This window comes from Pinus tabuliformis, chromosome 1_1, assembly GCF_031772625.1.
Source record: "Pinus tabuliformis cultivar Carrire ecotype Pingquan chromosome 1_1, CPIR1, whole genome shotgun sequence".
Lineage (NCBI taxonomy): Eukaryota > Viridiplantae > Streptophyta > Pinopsida > Pinales > Pinaceae > Pinus > Pinus tabuliformis.
In genome coordinates this window covers 349931763-349953989 of record NC_142297.1, presented here as the reverse complement: position 1 = coordinate 349953989, position 22227 = coordinate 349931763, and positions in this window count along the sequence as shown.

Here is a 22227-nt window from a genome sequence, read left to right as displayed (position 1 = left end):
TATTGGTTCTATTATATTTCGTTTATACTTGACTAAGTAATGTTATTCTCTGCAACAGGAATGCTATGCTATTCATTCTAACTTTATATTGCATCACTGTTCCTTTAACAATTGATAAAACATTGTTGTTCCTTACGGATTGCCATTGTTGTTCGATGACAGAGTAACAATGTTGTATATTCATAAATCGGTATTACTGTATTTATCTATGGTTTACTCTTAAACGTGAATGTTGTTCATTTGGGATTGCTATCCATTGTGATCACAATTGCTATTTCTTTATAACTGTGATTCATACTCGTTGTATCAAAGCCCAGATTACTGTTCTTTTCAATATTAAGAGTGTCGTGTGTAATATTTGATTTGGTTTGTTGTACATTTATATTTGATTTAACTTGTTGTTCTATATTTCATTTTTGTTAGTTTGCTATTCTATTTCCATGTGTTGTTTAATTCATCTCTAAAGTAAAGGTTGTTACTTAATTCCTATAGGATATAATTACTACTGCATTCATTTATGTAGGTTAAGGTTTTGTTGTTCAATCATGTTAATAAGATTAGTTGTTGTTCCATTTGCTATCATTTGAGTTATCATTGCTTTGGTGTGCAGAACAATCTGAGATTGTAGTGACCATTGACATCGGTTGTCTAGTTCCCATATTGATGATCTTTTCCATGATTGCTTTTTAATTGAATCAGTTTACAGAGGGAAGAGTTACCATTATTGTACCCTTGACTGATAAATTACTGTAAATTTATGAATGCATGATTTGAGTTTTAAGTTTCTGTTTGTAAGTAGATTTTATTCCAAGCATCCGTTTACTCTTGTATTTAGAGTACTATACTACTAGCATTACTCTGAAAAATGACGCCTCAAACTGAGTTAAAACTTTTAGATAACAAATTGTTCCTGGATTGACAATTAATGTAGGGTAAATAGAGGTAAAATAGACTCTTTTTACTGCTCGACACCTCCCTCTCTCCTTCTCTCTCTCCCCTACATCTTTGCATCTCCCTCTCCCTGTCTTACAATTCTCTACCTCTCTCTCTCTCTCTCTCTCTCTCTCTCTCTCTCTCTCTCTCTCTCTCTTCATTCCTCCTCTCCTCTCTCCTTCAGTTTATCTCCATATCTCCCTTGTCACTCCTGTCTGAGAGAAGAAGTGACAAGGAAGATGGAGAGAGAGGGAGAGAGCACAACAAGAGGGAAGATAGATAGAATTTTATGCAACCAACTCACAAAATAGAAGATGGGATAGATCAATGACTTCAAAATAAGCCTCTTCGAGGGGGTAACCTCCTTTACATTACACAAATGAATAATTCTTGGGTGATTCAAATGACAAAAACTACTTTTTATATATAGGAGTCTAAGGGGTTACAATATAATCAGATTCGACGTAAAAATAGTAATGTAAGTGAACAACAATAATAATAGTGGGCTTATATGGGCCAAAAAAATAACAATAAGGGGGCTACATTAATAAAAATGAGGGAATACACTAGTATTATAGGGACATAACATGCCCATCTTCTTCAAAAAAGTTGTTGTCCTCAACTCTTGAGTAGTTCTGGTTGCTTATGTATAAAATTCTCATCCTCCCATGTGGAATCTTCCGCGGGTAAGTTCTTCCACTTGATGAGATACTCTGAAATTGATCAATTTCTTAGCTATCAAGTGCTTTTTTCCATGAATACTTCAAGTTCGAGTATGATTTTTCCTTCCTTGTCAATTTATGGCAATATTGTTTAAACTGGGAGCTTGTCACCTATAACCTTATTTAAGCATGAAACATGGAAAACTGGGTGCGCTTGGGAAGATGTAGGAAACTCCAATTTGTATGCCATAGTACCAATATTTTGAAACACCATGTAAGGACCATAATACTTTAGTGATAATGTATTATCCTTCTTACCTTGCTTGAGGGACATTTGTTTGTATGGTTGTTGCCGTAAAAATGCCCATTCGCCGAAATCAAAACTTATTTCGCTACGATATTGATATGTGTGTTGTTTCATTCTATTTTGTGCCAAAGTGAGGTTTGTAGGTTTTAACCCCGTACATAAATTACCTGCATATGAATTCTAAAACACAGAAAATAAACAATGTGAGGATGTTATATACCTAGGGGAGATAATATGGGGTACCAAGGGAGGTACCCAAGGTAATAATGTAATAATGGGATGGGCCATAGTAATAAATAAGGTGGTTAACCCATGTCATGTAAGGTACCACAAGTAGTTAATAATAATGTAATGGGCCCATGGTATTAGTTTGTTGGTATGAGGGAACCATGGTAATGATATATGGTATTGTATGTATGAGGCCTATATAAAGGCTAGAGACTCCACATGGAGGATATGAAGAGAAGTATTATTGTATGAATAGGCATATGGCTTGTGGAGTGTTCTCCTTCCTTAAGGAGTGAATGTATGGTGTTGCCCTACCATAAGGGTTTTGATAATAAAGAAGAATTTCTATCTATTTTGATCTTGTTATTCTTGGGTTATTTCTATTCTCATATATCTTTTGGATTAGATCTACAACAATTGGTATCGGAGCTACAACAATTGGTATCAGAGCACTTTCTTGGGCAAACTGTGGAGAATTTTTTTTTTAGTTTTTGTAGGGATTTTTGGGTGGCGAATTTGCAGATCATATCTGTACGTTTTGGTACAAGATCTGCAGACTCTAATTGCAGATCTGTATTCCTTGTGAAAAAATAGCTGATTTCAAAAAAAATCGGTTGAATCGGAGTGCGAATAAAGGAGATATCGCTGATTTAAAAATCAGTGGGATTGCAAACAATTTTCAGGGCAGCGAATTTGTGGCGTAGACCTCGATGTTTTGGTGCAAGATCTACAAAATCTAATTGTAGATCTGAATTGTTTGAGAAAAATTACCCAATTTCAAAAATAAAATCAGTCGAATTGGAGTCCGAATGAGGGAGATATCGATGACTTAAAATCAGCTCTTTTTGCAGAGATTTTGGTGACGGCGGGAGAGTTGCAACGCAGATATGGAATTATAGTGCCTGGATCAGGATTTCTATCACATGGGCAGATGCAGAATGATTGTTCCATTTCTAAAAATAGGTCATAATAAGGATTCTGAGCAATATTGACGAAACTGTGACAATTACAAATTTTCGCCAAGTAAGTGAATTTTTCTCATGGAGAAGCTATATTTTACAGGGAAAGATAATGGTCTTACTATTGAAGAATACATAAAACAAAAAAAGTCAGTATGGGACAAAAGTTGGAAATGGTGGGTAGTGCAGAACTTTAGAGATGAGGCTACCACATGGTGGGGATTACTTAACCAAAAGAAGTGTTCCAACCTGCCCGATGAAGAATTTGAAAAATTAATTTTAGACAGATGGTCTCATGCTAGAGAACAAGATAAGGAGAAACATGTGGGGTTATTTCCTACTAGTATATCCTTATTGCAGGTTCATGGATTGATTCAGAAGGAGAAAATCATTGTGTCTATAAATCCGAGTTGCAAGCATAATTTTATCAATGTTAATTTGGCAAAAAAATTGCAAGTCCCAGCAAAACAAATTGAACATACACAGGTTGATGATAAGGATGTTCAAATCTATAAGGATTTGAAGCTTTCTATGGATAAGTATGTGTTTCATGGTGATTTTTATGCTTCAGATATGAATAACATGGATTTTGTTATGGGATACCCTTGGATGGAATTAGTGGGTACTACTAATATTAATGTGCAGAAGAAATTCCTGAAGCTCTGGTATAAAAAGAAGAAAATTACATTACAGGATATTTCCATTAATAAGCAGGTAGAGTCCAAGGAGGCTGAAGCAGAAGATGTTCAAGGGACTGACACATCAGATGATGAGCCTCTGATGATCAACAATCAAATACAAATAGAGGCTGCAGAAGAAAAGGTTACAGGTGATGATACATCAGAGTAGGGCTCAGTGGTTGAAGTCATATTGAAAAAGAAGACACCACAACAGGCACCACAGCAGAGTGAAGTCAAGAAAAAGCCATCGTGGATTAAAAGTTCAACATATCATCACCCACATCACCCCGCAAGACAACCATCAAGATGGAAAACAAGTAGTCACATGAAGGATAGCGAGGAGAGAAGATCCACCTACTACACATCAACACAGAAGAGCTGCCACGGTCAACTTCCATCTCAAGCGAGTGAGACACCAGCGAGATCGAGGGTTCACTTTTCTCTTGGATGGCTAGATGCATGTGCATGGTACCAGTGGACTACTCTTTTGAGTAGATCTTATTATTTATGTTCTTCCCATGTTTCGGGGACGAAACATGCTTAGGGGGGTGGAATGTTATATACCTAGGGGGGATAATATGGGGTACCAAGGGAGGTACCCAAGGTAATAATGTAATAATGGGATGGGCCATAGTAATAAATAAGGTGGTTAACCCATGTCATGTAAGGGACCACAAGTAGTTAATAATAATGTAATGGGCCCATGGTATTAGTTTGATGGTATGAGGGAACCATGGTAATGATACATGGTATTGTATGTATGAGGCCTATATAAAGGCTAGAGACTCCACATGGAGGATATGAAGAGAAGTATTATTGTATGAACAGGCATATGGCTTGTGGAGTGTTCTCCTTCCTTAAGGAGTGAATGTATGGTGTTGCCCTACCATAAGGGTTTTGATAATAAAGAAGAATTTCTATCTATTTTGATCTTGTTATTCTTGGGTTATTTCTATTCTCATATATCTTTTGGATCAGATCTACAACAATTGGTATCAGAGCTACAACAGAGGACATAACACATAAAACACATATACATGGAGATTTCCCCCTGGATCCCAAAATTGGGACTATCATCTTGATCTTTCATTATGTTCTTTTCAATGTTACAATACACACACACACACACACACACACACACACATATATATACATGCCGAAGCATCCAATACCATGGACCAAAAACCATCATGCCCAAAATCATGTGTGAAAATCATGCACAAAACCATAGGTAGGTCCACCCACCTAATATAGGGTCCAAAACAAACTCCCACAGGACCCTGCCCCGGACCCTGTAGAGGGGGGCTAACCAACTCCCTCAAACCCCGTGTGACCCCCCCGTTGTGCAGTCAGCGCAACAAAGGGGGGGCTACTCCCCCCTTCTAACCCCCATATTAACTAGGGGGGCTAGTCGTGGAAAGAATATAACACAACCCAACAAGGTTATCCTTTAAGAGTTACAGAACTTGTTAATGCTCAATGTGATATTCAACTGCTTGAACCTTATAATTTTCTCTTAAAGATGATGTGATGAATGGTGGATGATATCCATAATGCTATCATTTTTGCTACACTATAGAAGGAAGTGTTATACCGCCATTTAGCTAGAGGTAACCACATGACCCACTGTGTCTGTTTATTAGATACAAAACAATGAAGATATCCTTCCAAAAAAAAAATTCACTATCTCAGTTTTCCCATCCGATTGAGGATGATAAGATGAGCTATGAGATAATTGAGTACCCAGAACATAAAATAACCCCGTCCAAAATTTCCAATGAAAATAGGATCTCTGTCTCTTACAATAATATTTGGGTTTCCATGTAGATTTTGAATTGTTTCCATAAATGTAGTAGCAATTGTACTAGCTTTAAATGGATGAGATAATGCACAAAAGTGTGCATACTTGGTAAGTCTATCAACTACCACCATGATCATATTATTTCCTTCGGGATTGGGTAAACCTATGATAAAATCCATTGAAACCTCCTCCCAATGTTGACTTGGAATGGATAAAGGTTGTAAAAGACTCGTGGTCTTAATTGTCTCAACTTTATTTTGTTGGAAAATCAAACATTTCACCAGAAACTTTTGAATATCAGATTTAAGGCTATGCCAAAAAAATTCCTTCTTAACCCTGTGGTAAGTTTTTAAAAATTATGAGTACCCTCCTAAGGGAGAGGTGTGCAATTCCAGAAGAATATTTTGTTTGAGTTGGGAATTATTACAAATCTATAAGTGATATTTGTACCATAATGAATCAGTATTCCAGCTAAATGTATCAGATGTACTAGGATCTCGCTACAACTTTTGAATGAGTTCCCACACTTATTCGTCATTCTTCTATTCATCCCTTGCTTCAGTTATCCAATATGGTTAGATAATAGAAATGGAGCAAAGCCATGCTTCCACATCCTCATCCTTTCTCGAGAATGCATTTGCAACAACATTTCGCTTCTTTTCTGGAGATGATTAAAAAGTCATAACCCAACATCTTTCTGACCCATTTCTTCTAGTCTTCTGAAGATAATCTTTGTTCTAAAAAGTATTTAAGGCTATCATGATCTATTTTTACCTTGAAGTTCCTTACCATTAGGTAATTTTGCCATTTCTTAAGTGCATGTAGTATTGCCGACGTTTCCTTCTCATAAATAGCTTTGTGTAAATACTTTCCTTTGATTGGACGACTTTCAAAAGCAATGGGTCTTCCATCTTGCATTAAAACAACACCAATTCCATTTCCTGAGGCATCACATTGCACAATAAAGGTTTTTTGAACTCTGGCGTAGCTAAGACCGGTGCTTGGAACATTGCCTCTTTAAGATGCTCAAAGGCCTTAGTTTCTTTTGGAGTCCAATAAAATGCATATTTCTTCAGTAATGTTGTTAGAGGTGATGTCATTCTCCCATAATTCTTAACAAACTTGTGATAATACCCTGTCAACCTAAGAAAACTTTTGATCTAAAGATGATTTGAGGTTGTCATTAATGTCAACCCAAGCAACACCAAGGATGACCCTGAACTTCCATGGCATATTGGGCATCATCATTCATGGTTTCTCGTCTCATAACCATTATAGGAATACTCTACTCAAAAATACATTTCTATTGGTATATAGCTCTCCTCATAATTCCTCACGGTTTGTAATTTATTCAAGAGTGAAGTTAGTAACTCCAATTAGTGGGATAAACCCCATGGGGTTGTGGCATGGCATTTGTCATTGATTTTTTTCCATTGAATAGTCAATAATTAATATTTTCTTAAGCTCCTAAAATCCCTCGAACATTATCTATAGAGGCCCCTCTCAACTCTATAAAAAGAAATCTCATATATCCTCCAATAGCAGTGATCGTAGAATTTTCGCAATAACTTTATTTCTGCGAAGTCTCAGATGCTGAAATTAAAACCCAATTGAGACGACATCCTGATGAACGTTGTGACATATTTTTTATCATGGTTTGCTATAGTTTTTGAGATATGAGTTGTTGAAGTTAGGGTTTTTGAAGCCTCTCGAATTTCATCTTAAAGAGGTGACCTTGGGAAAATTGTCATCTCCCTCTGAGAAGCAGATTGAAATTTTAAAAAATGTGGCAGATAGTGCATGGAATTTAGTTTTCTATGTATCAATTTTAGAGTAGAAGGAGGAAAAAGTGACACACAACACGTCATACAAGTTCACTCTACTGAACTAGTTGATAATTAGGTCATTGTGAGAGATTGGGAATAACTTTGCCTTGAAGAATCCAAATCATGTCAAACCCATGGCATTGGAAAGAAGACTCAGAGGGCTACTATAGGACCAAAGATCACATATTGGGGATCTAAAATCACAGATATACATCATATTCAATATCATTCTCTTAGAAGGCAAGAAAAAAACTAGATCAAGTGTTGTCAAGGGTTGCAAAGGACCAAACTTTCTAGGGCAGCAAAGAGCAAGGTATAGCAAAGTGGTGCAACAAAGGTAAGCTCCAGGTAAGTATATTCTATATATGAATGTTCATATCTTAATTGCATTAGGTTATTTGTATTCTAATTTGTTGTTTTTGTTTAGCACTGACATATGCTCCACAGGATGAGGTAAGTTTTGCTATTATCATGTCATGGGTATTTCCTTGAAGACTTTTTGCAGGTATTATATATTCATCGACAGAAGAGTCAATGGATAATATAATGTTCTAAAGAGTGAAAAAGGGTAGCATGACAAGAGCATTAATCAAGGTGCAGAACAACAGCAAGAAGTTCACCACATGAAGTCTTCAAGTGCGCAGCACTGCATACAGTCATTGTAAAAGTATCACTGTACATATTCATTGTAAAAGCATCATTGTAAAATTTTTACAAGTGTCTATCTACTAAGAGCTGAAGAGGCAATGTAAGGACATCTAGGATCATCATTAGGTGTTTGTGTCATAGTTAGGGTTATGATCTAGTGTGTCTTATTCTTCTACATCATTCTATATCATTGTAAAGTGGACCGTTTTCCCTAGTACGGGAGTCCATTCTTCTTTTATTCTTCTATAGGGTTGTAGGGTGGTGCTAGGATTAATTCTAGTTCATTGGTTGTTAGGGAATCCATTCAGTTGACTACTAATGAATCTCGAACATCGGAGCGTCCATCCAGTGGGAGCTGGAGAAGAATGTTTTTCTAGATTCTAGGAAGTTGGAGCTTTCTTTTCAATTGGAGTTGAAGATTAAAGAATTATTAGAAAATATTTTAGGTGGTTTTTGTCCTAGAGGGGTTTTCCACCTTAAAAACTGTGTGCATTTGTGTTCCTTTTGTTTACTACTATCATTATACAAACACTAAGAATAATTGAATATTAAATAATGCTCTGAAAGATTAATAATAATACTAATTGAAACGAATATTGATTCACCCCCCGCCTGCCCCTCTCAGTATTTCCAACAATTGGTATCATAGCTTGGTTCCTTCAATAACAATTTAACAACTAGAAGGAGATCATGGAGCATACCAAGAATGGTGTACCTTTGTTCAATGAAAATAATTATGGACTCTGGAAAGGAAGAATGGAGGTCTATCTCTTGGCGTAAGGTTACGAAGTATGCGATACTGTTCAAAATGGATTTACACCAACCGTGGATGAACAAGGTAAGAAGAATTTGGTAAATGATGCAAAAGAAAATAATATTATTATCAGTGGACATATTGAATCTGCTTATCATAAGGTGTTGGGTTGTAAAACTGCTAAAAATGTATGGCACAAGCTTGAGAATCTATATGCAGGTGACTCAAATGTCAAAGAAGCAAAGCTTCAAATCTACAGAGAAAAATTTGAGCAACTCAGAATGAAAGAAGATGACAACATTGTTGCATACTTCCAACACGTTGATGAAATAACGAACAGTCTGGAAGGATTTTGAGAGCCTGTTGATGAGAAACCTATTATACGAAAGATTCTAAGAAAGTTACCAAGAATATTCAACCCAAAGGTATCGCTCTTAGAATACAATAAAAATATGTCCAAACTCAGCAAAGAGGAATTACATGGAATTCTCATAGCATATGAAATGAGACTTGATGAAGAAGAGAGTACTTCGCATTTATAAAATGCGTTCGCTGCAACTAAGAAAACCAATAAGGATAAACAACCTTCAATGGAAAAGACCTGCACCTGTAAGTGTGAAGAAAAGGAGTATGATGAAGAAGTTTTTTCAAATGGAGAATATGCTTACTTTATGAGAAAACTAAAAATTGGTAAGAGAAAATTCATAGGTAAACTTCCATTGATATGTTTCGGTTGTGGAGAGGTTGGGCATTTCACAGCAAAATGTCCGAACAAAAGTGATGGAAACTCAAAAGGAAAGAAATGCTTTAAGAAATTCAACAAGCAAGGCAAGAAGAAAGGATTCAAAAGGAACTTTCTCTCTAAAGAATATAGCTCATCATCCCATGAAGACAGTGACAATGAAGAAGAAGACAAAGAGAGAGTATTATTTATGGCCAAGCACAATAAACAAGAGTTATCAAACAACAAAGAAGAAGGGTTGACCATAGAAGAATTTTCTAAGGAGGAAATCAAGCTTATAAAATAGCTCAAGGCTGAGAAGATCTATTCCAATAATCTTGAAGAACAAGTTCAAAGTCTCAAAATTGAAGTTGAAGGACACAAATGTATTGAAGAGTCACTTCAAAGGAAGTTGGAAGAAACCAACTGAGAAAGGAAAGCATTAGAATCTGAAGTATTCTTGTTGCGTAAGGAAGTGAAGAAGGGAAACACTGTCCAAAACTATGCCAATAACTCAAGGGCATTGGAAGAGATCATCAACAATAAATGATCTTACAACGACATAATTGACCTCGGTTATAAAGAAGAAGAAGCAAGACCTTTTACAAAAAAATACAATGAACCTATGAGATCTGACAGGGATGTAGACTTCATTGGACAAGATTTGCAAGAATAACCTTGGAAGACAATTCCCCGACAAAAACTTCCAACCAAGTACCAACATATTTTTCATGGTTGTTATTATTCATTTGGAAAATTTGGTCATAAAGCTATAGAATGTCACACGTACCCTAGGAACCAATACAATTCCAAGAGATCTGCCAATATGAACCTCCCAGGGCTCAACGAAACATCAATAGATTTGAACATTTAAGAAATAATATTGAATGTTACAAGTGTTAAAACTTTGGACACGTAGCCAAAGACTGCAGACTTGAAAATCCTCCAGAAGAATCTTCGAAGCCACAGAACAAACAAACATGGAAGAAGAAGAAGACTGATAATTGTGTTGTCACTCTCAAGGCTCAAAACAACAAAGATGTGTGGTATGTTGATAACGATTTCTCAACACATATGGTTGGAGATAGAAAGAAATTTGCATCTCTGAAAGAGAAGAAGGATGCAGGAACTGTGTCCTTTGGAAATGATGGATCTTCAAATGTTATAGGATCAGGTACCGTCAGTCTCGAAAGAAAAGATGCTCTAGCCAAGAATGTTCTATTGGTTGAAAACATGAATCACAATATTCTTAGTGTTGGAAAAATGTGTGATCAAGGACACACAATGCTATTCAACTCCACAAAATGTGAAATCAGGAAAGGCAGGTATGGTAAAATTGTGGCTACAGCAAGTCGAGTTCCAAACGACATATATAAACTGGATGAAGCAACTAAATCATGTCTACTGGCTAAAGAATATGAAAGTTTGTTATGGCACAAACGAATGTGTCACATAAACTTTGACAATATTGTTAGGATAAGAAAAAAGGAAGCAATACAAGAAATGCCAAAAATCTCAAAACCTTCCAACACACTCTATGAGGCCTATTGGCACAGCAAGCAAACAAAATTTGGATTTAAAACAAAAGAACACTTTGCATCACATCCATTGGAATTGATACATACTGATATATGTGGTCCTATGAGAACAAAAGGGTTAGATGGAGAATTATATTTCATGTTAATGATAGATGACTATACCAGGATGAGAGTCATTAGTTTCCTAAAGAAAAAATTTGAAGCATTTGAGTACTTTAAGATCTACAAGGAGTTGGTTGAAAATGAAACTGATTTGAAAGTAAAGTGTCTAATATCAAATAATGGTGGATAATTCACTTCCAAATTATTTCATAAATACCATGACGAAAACGGAATAAAAAGACGATTTTCAACAACACGAACACCTCAGCAAAATGGAGTTGTTGAAAGAAAGAACAGAACCGTACAGGAAATGGGTAGAACAATGTTGAAGGACTCAAAATTGGATGAAAAAATCCAGGTTCAAGAAATTGATATGAAAATATTCATTATCAACAGAAGTCTTCTCTAAAATAATTGCAACAAGACCCCATATGAATTATGGAAAGGAAAACCGGCTGATGTAAAATATTTCAGAATCTTTGGAGAAAATGTTATATCAAAGAGAAGATCAAAAGTTTGGTAAGTTTGAATCACGTGTTGACGAAGGTATATTTATTGGTTACTCACACCAAAGAAAGGCCTATAAATGTTATAATCTAAGACAAAAACAGATAGTGGAGAGCATAAATGATACATTTGATAAAGATGGTGTTCTAATGAATAATGATGAGGATCTAGAATCTTTGAAACTTGAGACAAACACTGAGAAAGGTACAGAGAAAATTCTAGAATAAGAAGCAACTGTCAACCAGGAAGAAGTAAACAATGATCAATAAGATATACACGAACAACAATAGGAAGCTCCTCCAAAGAGAACAAAAGAATGGATTCAAAAGAACCATGCATAAAATCAAATCATTTGTGACATAAATGAAGGAATTGGAACAAGAAAAGGTCAACAACTTCGATCATCACAACAAGCTCGCATTACTTTTCTAGCAACCTTTGAGACTAGTAATTTTGAGGAAGCCAACCAAAATGAACATTGGGTAGCAGCTATGAATGAATAATTTGATCAAATCGAGAAGAATAACACATGGGAATTAGTTCCATGACCAAAAGATAAAAATGTCATTTGGAATAAATGGGTGTTCATGAACAAATTGAATGAAGATGGAAAGGTTACCAGAAACAAAGAAAGATTGGTTTGCAAAGGCTATGTACAAGTGGAAGGAATTGGTTTCGAGGAAAAAATTGCACCAGTTGCTAGAATGGAAGCCATCCAGATGTTTCTCGCCTATGCATGTTCAAGAAAAATAAAAGTCTACCAAATGGATGTTAAGTCAACATTTCTGAATGGTGAATTATAAGAAGAAGTTTACATCGAACGACCTGAAGGTTTTCTACTATCAGAAAAAGAAGACTATGTTTGCAAGTTAAGGAAGGCTATGTATGGTCTCAAGCAGGCTCCCAAAGCATAGTATGCTTGTCTTGGTGGATATCTATGTCAACAAGGGTTCAAGAAAGGTACTGCTGATAGCAATATTTACGCACAAATAGATAAAGGTAATTTAACAATTGTTGAGGTATATGTGGATGATATAATCTTTGGTAGCAATGATGATTGACTAAGTAAGAACTTTGCTACAAGTGTGCAAAGTGAGTTTGAGATGCCTTTACTTGGTGAGTTGACATACTTATTAGGGATTCAAATATCTCAACAAGAGAAAGGAATATTTATATGTCAAGCCAAGTACATCAAGGAAATGCTCAAGAAATTCAAAATGGAAGATTGCAAAGCCGTCCTTTCTCCGATGGTAACAGGTTGCAAATTGAGCATAGATGACTCATCTAAGGATGTGGATCAAAGTTTGTATAGATCTATGATTGGTAGTCTTCTATATGTAACAACCTCCTAGCCAGATGTTATGCAAGCAGTTGGAAAAGTAGCAAGATTCCAAGCATCACCAAAAGAATCACATATTATTGTCGTCAAAAGAATTCTTTGATATCTAATGGGCACAACAGTATATGGCTTATGGTATTCCAAGGGCAAAAAATCTCATTATTCAAGCCTTTACAGATGCATATTGGGAAGGAAGCATTGATGATCATAGGAGTACTAGTGGAGCAGCATTCTATCTAGGTGGTTGTCTTGTATCATGGTTGAGAAAAAAACAAACCTCAATCTCGTTATCTACAGTGGAAGCAGAATATGTTGCAGGGGAAGCTTGTTGTACTCAAGTCCTCTGGATGAAACAAATTTTGCAAGATCTTCAAGTACAATTCAGTTAGCCTATTCCCATCTTCTGTGATAACACCCATGCCATCAGCATCTCCAAGAATCTTGTCATGCATTCAAAAAAAAAAAATACATTCCGATCAAATATCATTCTTTTAGATAAAAAGTCGCTGAAAAGAATATCAAACTTGAATATGTTGATACAAAAGAACGAATCACTGATATCTTCACTAAACCTTTACCCCGTGAAGCATTTGAATGTCTTCGCCAGAAGCTTGGGATTCTCGCAAGTTCTCATTAGATTTTCCTTATTCATAAAATAAAGGGGGAGTGGAAGTGTGTATAGGTCTGCAGGATGGTTGTGCGTCAGGGAGAGATACCCTTTTCCATTGATGTCAAAGGGGGAGCGAAGGTAGTAGGAAGAGGTGCCCTGATCGCAGGGGAGTACTTGTGTTGCCATCACTACCAATTTAAGGGGCAGATTGTTGATCTAAAGATAATATGAGGTTGTCATTGATGTCAACCCAAGCAGCACCAAGGACGACCATAAACTTCCATGGAACATTGGGCATCATCATTCATGGTTTCTCGTCTGATAACCATTATAGGAATACTATACTAAAAATATTTTTCTATCGGTATATATCTCTCCTCGTAATTCCTCACGGTTTGTAAGTTATTGAAGATTGAACTTAGTAGCACTAATTAGTGGGCTAAAGCCCCATGGGGTTGTGGCATGGAATTTATCATTTATTTTGGTCATTTAATAGTCAATAACTAATAATTTTTTAAGCTTCTAAATTCCCTCCAACATTCTCTATAGAAGCTCCTCTCAACTCTATAAAAAGAAATATCATATATCCTCCAAAGCTAGTGATCGTGGAATTTTCGCTATAACTTTATTTTTGTGAAGTTGTAGATGTTGAATTCAAAACCCATTTGAGATGAAATCCTAATGAACATCCTAACCAAATTTCAGATCTTAGTTCGCTATATGTTTGGAGATATGATCTATGGAAGTTATGGTTTTTGCAGGCTCCTGAATTTCATCTCAAAGAGGTGACCTTGGGAAAATCGTCATAACTCTCTCTCTGAGAAGCAGATTGGAATTATGTAAAAAGTGGAAGATAGTGCATGTAATATAGTGACATGTGGTATGTTGTACAAGTTCATTCTACTAAACTAGTCCATAATTAGCTCATTTTGAGATATTGGGCATAACTTTGCCTTGAAGAATCCAAATCGAGTCAGACCTGTGGCATTGGAAAGAAGATTGAGAGGGCTACTACAGGACCGAATATCACATATTGGGGATCTGAAATCATAGAGATACATCAGATTCAATATCATGCTCCTAGAAGGCAAGAATAAAACTATATCAAGCGTTGTCAAGGGCTGCAAAGGACCAGACTTTCAAGGGTAGCAAAGAGCAAGGTGCAACATAGGTAAGATCTAGGTAAGTATCTTCTATATATGCATGTTCATCTCTTAATTGCATTAGGTTTTTTGTATTCTAATTTGTTGCTTTTGTTTAGCACTGAAATATGCTCTGCAAGATGAGGTAAGTTTTCTATTTTCATGTCATGGGTATTTCCTTGAAGACTTTTTGCAGGTCTTATATATTCATCAAGAGAAGACTCAATGCATAATCTAATGTTCTAAAGAGTGATAAAGGATAGCATGACAAGAACAGAAATCAAGGTGCAAAACATCAACAAGAAGTTCACCACATGAAGTCTTCAAGTGGGTATTACTGCATATAGTCATTGTAAAAGAATCATTGTAAAAGTTGTACAAGTGTCTATTTGCCAAGAGTTGAAGAGGCAATGTCGGGAGGTCTAGGATGATCATTAGGTGGTTGTGTCATAGTTGGGGTTATGGTCTAGTGTGTCTTCTTATTCTACATCATTCTATATCATTGTAAAGTAGACCATTTTCCTTGGTACAGGAGTCCATTCTTCCTTTATTCTTCTAGAGGGTGGTAGGGTGGTTCTAGGTTGAATTGTAGCTCATTAGGTGTTGGGGCATCTGTTAAGTTGAGTACTGAAGAATATCGGGCATTGGAGCATCAATCCAGTGGAAGCCGGAGAAGAATGCTTTTCTAGATTCTAGGAATTTGGAGCTTTCTTTTCAATTAGAGTTGAATATTAAAGAATTATTAGAAAAGCGTTCAGGTGGTTTCTGTCCCTGAGGGGGTTTCCACCTTAAAAACTATGTGCATTTGTGTTCCTTTTGTTTACTACTATCATTGTACAAACACTGATAATAATTGAAGATTAACTAATGCTCTGAAAGATTAATAATAATACTAATTGAAAGGAATACTGATTCACCCCCCCCCCCCCCCCCCCTCTCAGTATTTCCAACAGAAATCCTCGTAGATGCTTTGTGGATGTGGGGATTTCCATTTCTTAATGGTTTTAATTTTTTTAGGGTCTACCTTAACACCATCCTGAGATCCAATATGACCCACATATTCCACCTCCTATACTCCAAAGAAACATTTGGAGTTTTTTTCATATAATTGTTTCTCCTCCAATAGATTGAGCATCCTGTCAACATGGTCAACATGATCCTTCCAAGGCTTGTTGTAGATTAGTATATCATCAAAAAATACTAACACAAATTTTCTAAGGGTAGGTTTTAAAATGGAATTCATCAAACCTTGCAATGTAGAAGGTGCATTAGTAAGGCCAAAAGGCATGACCAAACATTCATAATGACCTTCATGAGTTTCAAATGTTGTTTTTAGAACGTCTTTAGTCTTCATTCTTATTTGATGATATCCTGAATGAAGATCCAACTTGGTGAAGTAAATTTATCAATGTAATTCATCCAATAATTCATCAATGATAGGAATGGGAAATTTATCTTTAATAGTGACCTTGTTGAGCTCCCTATAATTCGAACACATGCACCATGATCCATCCTTCTTGTGCACCAATACCACTGGTGTAGAGAAAGAACTTTGACTAGGTTGAATTATACTAGCCTCTAACATTTTTGCAACCATACATTCAATTTCACTCTTTTGGGCATAGGGATATTTGTAAGGCCTTATGTTTGGAGGAATACTTCATGGAATCAAATGAGTAGCATGATCATGATTACGGATAGGTGGGAGGCCTTTGGGAGTCTCAAATACCTTGGAACGATTGTCCAAGACTTTTTGGAGGTCTGGAGAAATAGATGATTTCGATGTTTGAACCTCTAGTGAACATAGTTGTGTAATTAGGCCGTGTTGTTATTTCTTTAGAAGCTTTATCATGCCATTAGAGCTGATTATCCTTCCTATTTTCCCTTCGATACCCCTTAATTCAACTTCCTTTCCTTCCCAAGAAAAATTCAATAAACGTTCTTGAAAATTTAAAGTTAATCTTGCCCAAAGATTGTAGCCATTCGACTCCTAGTACAACATCAGCACCACCCATGGGAATGGAAAGCATTGGACTATTCAATACATATTATCCCATGGATATCTTGATATTATGGCACTTTCTAGATCAATTTATGTTCCTCCATTTGCAACCATCACTTGACACTCTGGTGCTGGATATAGGAAGCAATTTAATTTTTTGTCTATCTTACAATGAATAAAATTATGGGTACTACCCGAATCAATCAACACTATTACCTTTTTCTTCTTGATATGTTCTTCTATCTTGAGAGTTTGAGGAGTGGTAATTCCCGCCAATTCATTACAATATATGGTCGGATTCATTTCTTCTTTCTATGGGGTTTGTTCTTGGTGTATATCCTCTTCTTTTGACATTTCTTGTTCTTTTTCTTTCTCCTCTTCACAATCGATGTAAAATAATTTCTTCTCAACACACTTATGACCTTTAGTGTATTTGCTATCACAATTGTAAAAAATCCCTTTTTCTTTTTTTTCTTCCAATTGTTGTGATGTCAACCTTGTAGGTTTTGGAAGTCTAGGAACAACTACACTTCCATCTTTATAGTTGTGAGTGGTAGGCCTTCTTGTTGCCATGATTTTTCTCTCAATTATTCTTGTCAACATGAATGCCTTCTCCAATGAATCAGGTTCCCAAAGGCGAACCTCATGATGGATGTTATCCTTTAGAGTCCCTATGAAGACATCAAACCTATGCCCCCGTGGAATATCATTTACCTTGATATTCAATTTTTGGAAGTCCTCAATGTGCTCCACTATTGAACCCTTTTGTTTGATATTTATCAATTGCCGAAAGAAGGCATTTCTCTTTGTATCCTCATAATGTGCTATCATTTCCTCTGTAAACGTTGTCCAAGTGACAATTTGTTTACGAGAGCAAAGCCATTGATACCATACAAACTGATTGGGTTCTAATTATAAAGTTGAAATTCATACCTTTTGTGTGTTTTGCACATTATGGAGATAAAAATATTGCTCCATATGTAGTATCCATGTTGTGGGATCCTTGCCATAAAACTTCCTCATATTGATCTTTGGAATATGGTGGCTCTTCAATCCAATGTTAGAGTCTATGAAATCATGATTAACATTTATTTTATTCTCATTCTGAGTTTCCTCTACTACCTTTTCACCATTAGGAAGCATTTCGTGTAGCAACTTTTCCAAATCTCCCCTCAAACCTTCCATGTCTTTCTTCAAATCTTTAATATTTCCTTTTAGTTTTGCTTCTACACCATTGATGACATTCTTCAAATCTTCAATGTTGCCTTTCAATTTTGATTCTATACCATTGATTCCATTCTTCAAACCATCCACCTTATCTTCTGTTACTTTTTGTGAGAGTGAAATTTGTTGCACTTGGTCTTGTAATTTTGATATATCATGTTGCATTTCTTCCTCTTCTTCATGAGTCATAGTAGAGATTTTGGGTTGCTTACTAGGTGTTTACATTTTATTTTTTTGGGGTATAAATTAATGATAAGTATGCTTCTCTATGCCCTTTGAATCACTTCAAACTAATTTTTCAAACAAAGCTTATGCTTATTTTTAAAAAGACTACACACCTTTTTTTCACTTTGTAGAAGCTTGGTATTGAATACATTGCATTTATGTAATTTCGTATCTTCAAGGTCTGAAATTTAATCCTGTGGTATCACTATGAGTCCTCTTTTGAACCCCACAAATATGATTTATATTGGATTCTCCAAGAAATAGTTATGTCGAATCTCCCACAATGACTTGATTATAGACTAGTTTAGTAGAGAGAAATTGTACAAAGTGTCACGTGTCACTGTTTCAAATTTCAGCCCTGAAAACAATACCCAAAAAAATAAAATCCATCCCATTTCTATCGATTTTTACAAATTTGAATTTTATGCTCAGAGAGAAAGTTATGATGATTTTCCCAAGGTCACCTGTTTGAGATGGAATTTAGGAGCCTCCAAAAATCTTACATTCCTCAACTCATATCTCGGAACATATAGTGAGAAAAGATATGAAATTTGGATACATAGTTCATAAATATTTTAGTTAAAATGGGTTTTAATTTCATCTTATGAAGCTTCATAGAAAAAAAGTTATAGTGAAAATTCTACGATGGCTTTTTTGAAGCAACGAAACCATAGAATCCAAAGTTATGATACCAAATGTTATGAAACCAAATCACAAAATAGAAGATGAGATAGATCAAAGACTTCAAAATAAGCCTCTTCGATGTGGAAACCTCCTTTAAATTACACAAATGAATAATTCTTGGATGATTCAAATGAAAAAACCTCCTTTTTATATATAGGAGTCTAAGGGGTCACAATATAAGCAAATCCGACATAACAATAGTAATGTAAGGGAACAAAAATAACAATAGTGGGCTTCTATGGGAAAAAAAAATAACAATAAGGGGGTTACACTCATAACAATGAGGGAATACACTAGTATTATAGGGGCCTAACATATAAGTGAGGGGGAGAGAGAGAGGGGAAGAGAGAGAGAGGGAGAGTAGGAGGGAGGGATATATAGATAGATTGGAGAAAGAGAGTGTATCTTTTAGGGGTGATATAGAGAGACAAAGGGAGATAGAGATATATATGGAATGTGAATATAGGGAAGAAGAGAGAGATGGAGTGAGGGAGGGAGGGATAGAGAGATTGATAAATATGGAGTGAGAGAACATGTGTGTTTTGGGGGTGAGAAAGAGAGACAAAGAAGGAGATATGGAGGGAGATATAGATATAGATGGAGGGGGAAGAGAGGGAAGAAGATTTCTTTCACTAGATGCACTTATTTCAGTGTAGATGGTGATTTCTAATCCTATTTGATTTCTTTCACTAGATGCATTGATTTTAATGTATATGTCTATTTCTAATGATATTTTATTACTTGCACTAAATGCATTTATTTCAGCGTAGATGGTGATTTCTAATCATATTTGATTTCTTGCACTAGGTGGATTGGTTTCAATGTAGATGTTGATTTCTAATTATTTGATTGGTTTCACTAGATGCATTGATTTGAATGTAGATTATTTCTAATCCTATTTGGTTGTGTGCACTAAATGCATTGGTTTCAATGTAGATGGTGACTTCTAATTCTATTTGATTTTTTGTGCTAGATGCATTGATTTCAGTGTAGATGCTGGTTTCTAATTCTATTTTCTTACTTACACTAGATACATTGGTTTGAGTGTAGATGTTTGCTTCTAATCCCAGTTGATTGCTTACATTAGATGCATTGATTTTAGACTTGGTGTTGTATTCTAATCTTATTTGATTGCTTGCATTAGATGCATTGATTTCAGTGTAGATGTTGATTTCTGATTTGATGTAATTGGATATATGGTGTCACATTAATTTTAAAGTGATTAGATTAACAATGTACATTGATTTTAGTGTAAGCTCAAAACATTATTGAAAATTTACATTGATTTTTGTGTTATAGTAATTCAACCTATTAATATTGGAGAGCAAGAGAGACAAGGTATGATGTTTACTACAATAGCTCGAGTTAAAGATTTAAATGGTTTATGATTTCAATTGTCATTTTCATATAATCGATATGAAAAGATGACAAAACTAACAAGGGTGTCAATAAGAATAGTAGAAGAAAATAGTTTGAGATTGATCACATTGAAGACTATTTGTAATTGACATTTTCTATCATTCAACGCTATTACATTGTCATCTTGCATTCAAAAATTTTATTTCATCATTTTTCATCATTAAAGTTATTAACAATATAATTAAGAAAATTTAAAATTAAAATGACCAGATTAATCTTAGACATATTTAACATATTTAAAATGATTATATTAATATAAGATGTATTTACATATTATTGATAAAATTAGTCATATCTTCAATAAATTTTCCTTGGTCACACACGACTGAAACCAATCTAGACCCATCTTAACTCTGGATCTATCAAGCACCGAGAGGGATCAAATGTCTCAAGGTGCAAACCTTTCCTCAAGTTTTTCACTAGAAAAGGAGGTTTGCATGTCCAGAGATTTGATCCCTCTCAGCGCTTGATAGATCAAGAGTCAAGATGGATCTAGGATGGTAACATAACATAGTTTTATAATTATTTAACATAACATAACTTGTTATTTAATATTTAACATAAAATAACTGTTGTAGCGGCTACAACCACCCTCCAAAATTTTGCCTTAGCTTCATTTTGGAGCCTCCCTACCAACCTTTCACAGCACCTTGTCTTGATTCGTTAAGTACACAAGCTTCACTATTTTTCTTTCACAAAGACAACATGTTGATCAAAGCTTGACACATTCACCTCATAGGTTGATCACCTAAACTTGGTCCAACTGCGAGCTGAGCATCTTCCCCGAGAAATTACACAATTATGGAGGGCAACTAGCCTTCCCTCCAAAAATTGCGCAATTTTGTTTGGCAGCTTGTTGGGCTCCAGAATTGCACAATCCTGCCAGTCAAGCTTCACCCCAAAAACTATTCAATCCTTCCCAGAAGGGCTGCTCAGCCTAGGAATTGTGCAATCCTAGGCAGCAGTCTGCTACTTTACCTAGAAATTGTGAAAATCTCTTTGGTAGCTAGCCCAACCTCCATCCAAAAATGTGTATTTTCTCCCACTAGTTGAGCAACCTTATGCATGAGCAGTTGGGTTGACCACTTCCACTCGGGACCAAGGAAACTTGAATTACATGCATGAATTTCCTTTTCCTAGAATAGAAAAAGGCCACATGAAAAAAGCATCCCATGATTTAGGTAGCTAATTTTAGCAGTCGAAGGTTACATGCAAAGTTTGTTTTATAAACTTTCCTTCAAGTGTCACTTTTTCCTAGATTTGTGGCATGCACATCATGAGCTCAAAATTAATTATTCGACGCATCATAGCTCATTCTTCCACATCGATCTTGGATCTCTGACATCCCACAATGCATCCAGGACTCTTCAACACATCCGGCTCAGCTATTCACAGGTAAGTGGTCTCAACTTGTCGTTTTCATCATTTTTGTTGCTTTTTGTGTTTTCACTTGTGTGAGTGTTGTTTGCTTGATTTCTTTGAATGCTCGTTGTCGTTTACATGCATACTAGCATTTACTAGCATCGTTTCAATTTGTGTTGCTATCTCACTGCTCTCGCATGCATGAAATTGCTTTGCATGAACAGTCGCCGATTCGACGACTTGCTTCACCCACATGCATGTTGATCTTTTCACTGAATAATTCATTCAATGTTTGCATGAATGATAAATCACTTCTACTTTCACTTAGTGTCACCATGCATTCACTTTCATATTTTCTTTTAGTTGCCCATCTACAGGTCTGGGTAGCCTTGGCTTGGACTCTACCTCACCAAGACAACATTGCACAATCTGGAGAAGGAAGGCTCTGTATTCCCCTTCGGAAATGTGCATTTCTAACCAAGAATTATCCTCCAGGATTGATTTGTGCATTTCTGAGGGGCAGTGACTGGTGGCCTAGAAAATTGCATCATGCA